General features: G+C 51.8%; 1 pseudogene across 1 annotated transcript; it reads left to right on the top strand.

Annotated features, from left to right (window-relative positions):
* The first annotated feature begins 656 nt into the window (after positions 1–656).
* Positions 657–5,217, top strand: LOC308154545 (kelch-like protein 24; annotated as a pseudogene). The gene is made up of 3 exons: positions 657–1,029; positions 1,102–1,247; positions 3,391–5,217. The product of its transcript is annotated as a kelch-like protein 24 (transcript).
* The last annotated feature ends 517 nt before the right edge of the window (positions 5,218–5,734 follow it).

Genomic DNA, 5,734 nt, shown 5'->3' with positions numbered 1-5,734 from the left:
AAGGTGGTGGTAACCAAATTTCCCCTGGGCTCTGTTGGTGTTGAAGACTTGCTGACTCTGGCTAAGCCCTTTGGCACGGTTGTGAAACATTTGGTGTTTCCCTGCAAGGGCTTCCTGGAGTTTAGTGAACACGAGGAGGCAGTCAGTATGGTGAACAGCTTGATGTGTATTAAGCCAGCTTACGTGAAGAACAATAAAATAACCTTGTACCTGTCACCTATGGTGTGCAATATTCACACACCAAGGTTGGATGAACCAGGGAAACGGTCAACCAAACGCAACATCAACAACGCCAGCAGATTCCGGTCTTCTGCCAGGCAGCATTAGAGACCCGGAGGCTTCTGAGAGTGGGGTTAGCGTGTCCGAGGCAGACATTTGGTCCACTGCACAAAGGCTGTACAACAGTCTGCGGCAGAAGCTGAGGAAGTTTCTGTCTTCACAAAAGCAGCCCCAGACCGAAACCCAAGTAGCGCTGGCCAAGAAGAGCATCAGCCAAATCCTGGGTGTGGTCCAAGAGGACATGTCAAAATCTGACCAGTTGAACAGGACAGGTGAGCTGTCTGAGTTATTCAGCTTAGTGAGAACGAGGTGATGATGATCAGAATGATCAGAATGATTCAATGCTGGAATCATCATCGGCTGGTGCTAGGGACTCCATGGCTGCCATTGTGGACACCATACTCAGTCCTGCAGAGCTGCAGCAGGCCTCTGCCCCTCTGGATAGACTGGAGGAGCTCCTTTCCCAAGAGAAGGTCCAGGCTCTGTCCCGCGACCTGGTCGACCGCCTGAAGAGCCTGATGGTTGAACACGGAAAGATCTCAGTGGACCATGCGGGAACTGGCAAAAGTCACTCAGACTCTGCTCTCCTAAAACACACCCAAAGAGGGAGAGTAACAAGAGGACTCTTTTCCTCTGTGGTGATCCACGCTTTCGCTGAGGAGTCGGTGAAGCGGTTGTTGGCTACTCTCCGCGTCCCTCCCACGTCCTGGGGCTTGGATCAGAAAGCCTCCTCCAGTGTCGCTATGGAAGGTCAGCAAACACACAGTGTACATGCATGGCTCTGACATTTTTGGCATACCACAATGAGATTGATGACTTGAGGGAGGCTGAACTGGAATAGAGTCCTACTAGAGGAGCTGGAGTCCAAAGGCGACCAGGTGGACCTGTTCTCCCTCGCCCAGGAGAACGAAAGGTGGCGACGAAAGGTGGCACAGCTCAACAAGGCCCTGCTGGACTTTGACTCCCGGGTGGGGCCTGGGGTGTCCAGAAATATAGCCCGGGTGAGCCCCTCAACCAGGTCTCGGGGTGGTAAAAGGGTATCCCCTCGGCCCCGAGCCTGGTGGAGTGGAGAGGAAAAACAACTACCCAAACGCCGAAGAAGAAGAACATGCAAGACATCTGTCAGACGCTTTGCCATCTCTACCAGTGCAATCTGACAACCCACATCAGGAAAATGTGGAGAAGAAGGTGACACAGAAGACCAAAGATGTAGCACACACTGCATTCCCAGCCAGCAAGCATTCTCTGCAGTCACTCAATGCACTATCCACATGTCAAAGGACAGTAAGACGTTTTCCAAATTAAATGCACAACAGCAACAGAGAGAGAAGAACAGGCGAAGAAATTAAAGAAGGTGTGGTGTCAAGATTACAAAGATGTCTGCCCCCCATGACATCCAAATTAAGAAGAAAGCATACATCACCAGCAGATGCAGATTTCAAAGAAAAGCAGAAGTCTTACATTACATCACAATATGCATCTGACCAGGGATTCAGACAGAAGCAAAAACAAACTTTGCGCCACAGGTATCATAATGATCCTGCTTTCAGACGTAAGCATAACCAAAATTTGCGCCACAGGTATCATAATGATCCTGCTTTCAGACACGCCGACGTGACATTTACCGGTTACAAACCGAGGTACCGTTTACCAACGGAGTTACCGTTTACCAACGGAAATATGAATAATCTGAGTCCTCTGAGTCCGTCACCAGTGGGGTCAGCCAGGGTTCCCCCACCACGTCCTCTGCCACTACCGACTCGGCGGCAGCGGATATTTTTGGCACCATTTTAAATGGTTTTACTGTTGAAGGAATATAAAGGTTCTTCTAGCGGTCTATATACTGTGAAGGTGCACACTGGAGAGAAACCCCACCTGTGCTTAGAATGTGGGAAGAGTTTTTCCCTCTCTCAAAGTCTCAAAACCCATCAGAGGAGCCATACAGGAGACAAGCCTTACTGCTGTGTTGACTGTGGTAAACGTTTTGTTTCATCCGGAGCATTAACAAAACATATGAGAATTCACACTGGAGAGAAACCGTTTAACTGTTCTGAATGTGGAAAATGTTTCAGTACTTCTAGCAATCTATGTGTACATATGCGGGTGCACACTGGAGAGAACCCCCACCTGTGCTTAGAATGTGGGAAGAGTTTTTCCCCCTCTCAAAGTCTCAAAACCCATCAGAGAATCCTTACAGGAGAAAAGCCTTACTTCTGTGTTGACTGTGATGAAAGCTTCAGAACGTCGTCTGCTCTAAGAACACACCAGAAGAGAAAACACCATGGTGTATAAACAGGACCCTTGTGCTGCTACAGGAGACTGAATGACCAGACCATCATGCAGATCTGATGCCTTCCACCTGCCAGGCCTACTAGAGCTACCTTGATAAGGCATTGACCCCCTCACGAGATAGGCCAGTGTTCACAGTCCACACCAGCCCACCTTTTTAGTGAAATGGCTGATTTTGGAGTTTGGAGATCTTTTTTAAATCCCTTCTCTGCAGACTCAAAAGCAAACCTAACTAAACTAACCAGACTGATGTTAGCCTACCTGATACATTGTGTGTATGTTCTGTATGTCACACAGCTCCACTAAAGTGAACCAGAGACCCAGTTCTGCCTCCGGCCTCGTTATTGCCCCACACACCACCAGAACACAACGCAGGCTTAACACACACGGGTTACATTGGTGCCGTGACCTTCTGGATTCAACTGCCATCGATGTCGTCTCGATCACCGTGGGCGGCTAAGCACGCTCACCTTTGCTCCAAGTTGATTACTCTGCCGTGTGGGGGTTTTTGAATAAGATTGGGCACTGGTATAATTTTTTTAAAGGGTCATCTGAAGATATTGACATTTGAATTATTGAGTAGTGTGTGACTGTATATGTGTGCATATTTGTTGTTGTTTTTTTTCGATCCGTCATGGATCCAACAGCTAGTTCGGATGGGCATACAGCGTTAGGGACATTTGACGGAGAACTGTTTCAACGGAACACCTTAAGGGTCTCAATTCAACTCACAATCGTTGGATCTGCCCTCGACTGAAGTAAGAGGATGGCTGAGATCATTGCTGTTAACCTATCGGCCACTGAATTTTTTAAATTCAGTAGTATTACCTGCCCTTCTCGCCGGCCCTCAACGAGACCCACGAGCTCTCCGCGGCGTCCCTGGACAGCGAGGAGGAGTACGTGTTCGTGGAAGCCCGGCACCCGAACAAGGTCCTGGAGGGCCTCAACAGCCTCCGCCTCAACAATGCCTTCTGTGACGTCACGCTGTGCTGCGGAGGACAGGAGTTCTCCTGCCACCGCATCGTCCTGGCCTCCTTCAGCTCCTACTTCCAGGCCATGTTCTCCACATGGATGGAGTCCTGGCAGGAGCGCGTGGCCATCAACGGGGTGGAGCCCCAGATGATCGGCATGCTGGTCAGCTACGCCTACACCGCCGAGGTGGTCATCTCCAAGGCCAACGTCCAGGCGCTGCTGACGGCGGCCAACCTCCTGGACGTGCTGGCGGTGCGGGAGGCATGCTGCAGGTTCATGGAGCGCCAGATGGACGAGATGAACTGCGTGGGGATCCACTGCTTCGCCGAGGCGCACTCCTGCAGGGAGCTGGAGAAACGCAGCATGGACTACATCCTGCTGCACTTTAACACTGTCTGTCTACAGGAAGAGTTCCTGTCTCTGTGTGCGGACAAGCTGACGGAGATCATCGGCAGCGACCACCTGAACGTGTCCAAGGAGGAGACGGTGTTCGAGGCGGCCATGTTGTGGCTGGACAAGAGCGCCACCCGCCGGCAGAGCTTTGAGAAGGTTCTAGAGCACATCCGGCTGCCCCTGATCAGTCCGTACTACATCCACGACGTTATCGAGTCCCTGGAGGTGGTCCGGGGGTCCCTGCGCTGCCAGAGGCTCATCTCCGACGCCAAGGACTACCTGCTGCTGCAGGACCGCCGCGGGGAGCTGTACTGCTCCCAGGCCCGGCCCCGCAGGTCCACAGGGACAGCGGAGGTGATCGTGACGGTGGGGGGGGAGGATGACAAGGTGGTCTTGCGCAGCGTGGAGAGCTTCGACCCTCTGACCAGCCAGTGGAAGAGCCTGGCCTGCCTGCCCTTCGCTGTCAGCAAGCACGGCCTGGTGGTCTCTGGTCCTACTCTGTACCTGGCGGGGGGGTAGTTCCCTGACAGCTCGGCCAGCAGGGAGACGTGGCGGTACGACCCCTGCTTCGACTCCTGGCTGGAGATGGCGCCCATGAACGTGGCCCGCTCGGAGCTGGGTCTGGTGATGCTGGACGGGTATGTGTTTGCGGTGGGGGGGTGGGAGGGGCGGTCGCGGCTGGACTCAGTGGAGTGCTACAACCCCCACACCAACACCTGGCAGTTCATGGAGTCAGTCAAGATGGCCGTCACCAGCCCTGCCGTGGTGGCCCTGGACGGCCTGCTCTACGTCACTGGTGGCGCTGTCCTGGAGGATGGCGACGGTACAGACCTGGCCCAGGTGTACAACCCTAAAACATCCGCATGGACAGAGGTGGCCCCCATGCAGATCGCTCGCTCGGGCTCCGCAGCCTGCACCCTGAGGGGAAAGATATACGTCATAGGCGGCTGGCACGCGTCCACAGAGAACACTGACAAGGTGGAGTGTTACGACCCCAAGAGCAACCAGTGGACCATGTGCGCCCCCATGAGGGAGAGGCGCTACCGCCCGGGCGTGGCCGTGGTGGACAGCAAGATCTACGTCCTGGGAGGGGAGGAGGGCTGGGACAGGTACCACGACACCATCGAGAGGTACTGCGAGGAGACGGACAGCTGGGAGATCGTGGGGGAGATGCCCACCAGCCGGAGCTGGCTGAGCTGCATCTCCCTCCAGCTGAGGAAGGACACCCACGGAGGACCCAGCCTCCCCGACACCGCCACCGGGCCCGAGCTGGACTGGGAGTGAGACAGAGAAGAAGAAGAAGAAGAAGAAGACAGCAGATCCAGGGTGCCATCTTTACGAGTGCTTTGTGCATCTCTGCCAAACTACAACCAAAACGGCCCCATATCTCTCCATCTAACCAGTGGAACAGGGCAGCCATTCTGTGCCACGGAGAGAGGATATATATTTATATATATATATATATATATATATATATATATATATTGTAGTATATTTTTGTACCATATTTTGTATGTGATTTGTATTTATTTGTATAAATTGCTGCCTGTTATATGGTTAATTTTAATGGTTAATAACACTGCCTGTACAGACTTGGAATACTGTAAATATCAATATTTTGGAAAAGTTAATTTCAACAGCAAAGGAATGAGATCCCAAATATTTGAACGTGGTGCTTAATCATTGGGAATATACTGTATTTTTACCACACAAAAACGTTTTAAAGATTCTAGAATCTCTTTTTTAACGCTTTTTTTTTCCTTTTCTTTTTTCTTTTTCTTTCTTTTTTTCTAAATTTCAC

The sequence above is a fragment of the Nansenia antarctica genome (assembly GCF_963989245.1).
Source record: "Nansenia antarctica genome assembly, chromosome: 3".
Classification (NCBI taxonomy): domain Eukaryota; kingdom Metazoa; phylum Chordata; class Actinopteri; order Argentiniformes; family Microstomatidae; genus Nansenia; species Nansenia antarctica.
Note: the sequence above shows the minus strand (reverse complement) of the source record. Positions and strands in the feature narration are given on the sequence as shown.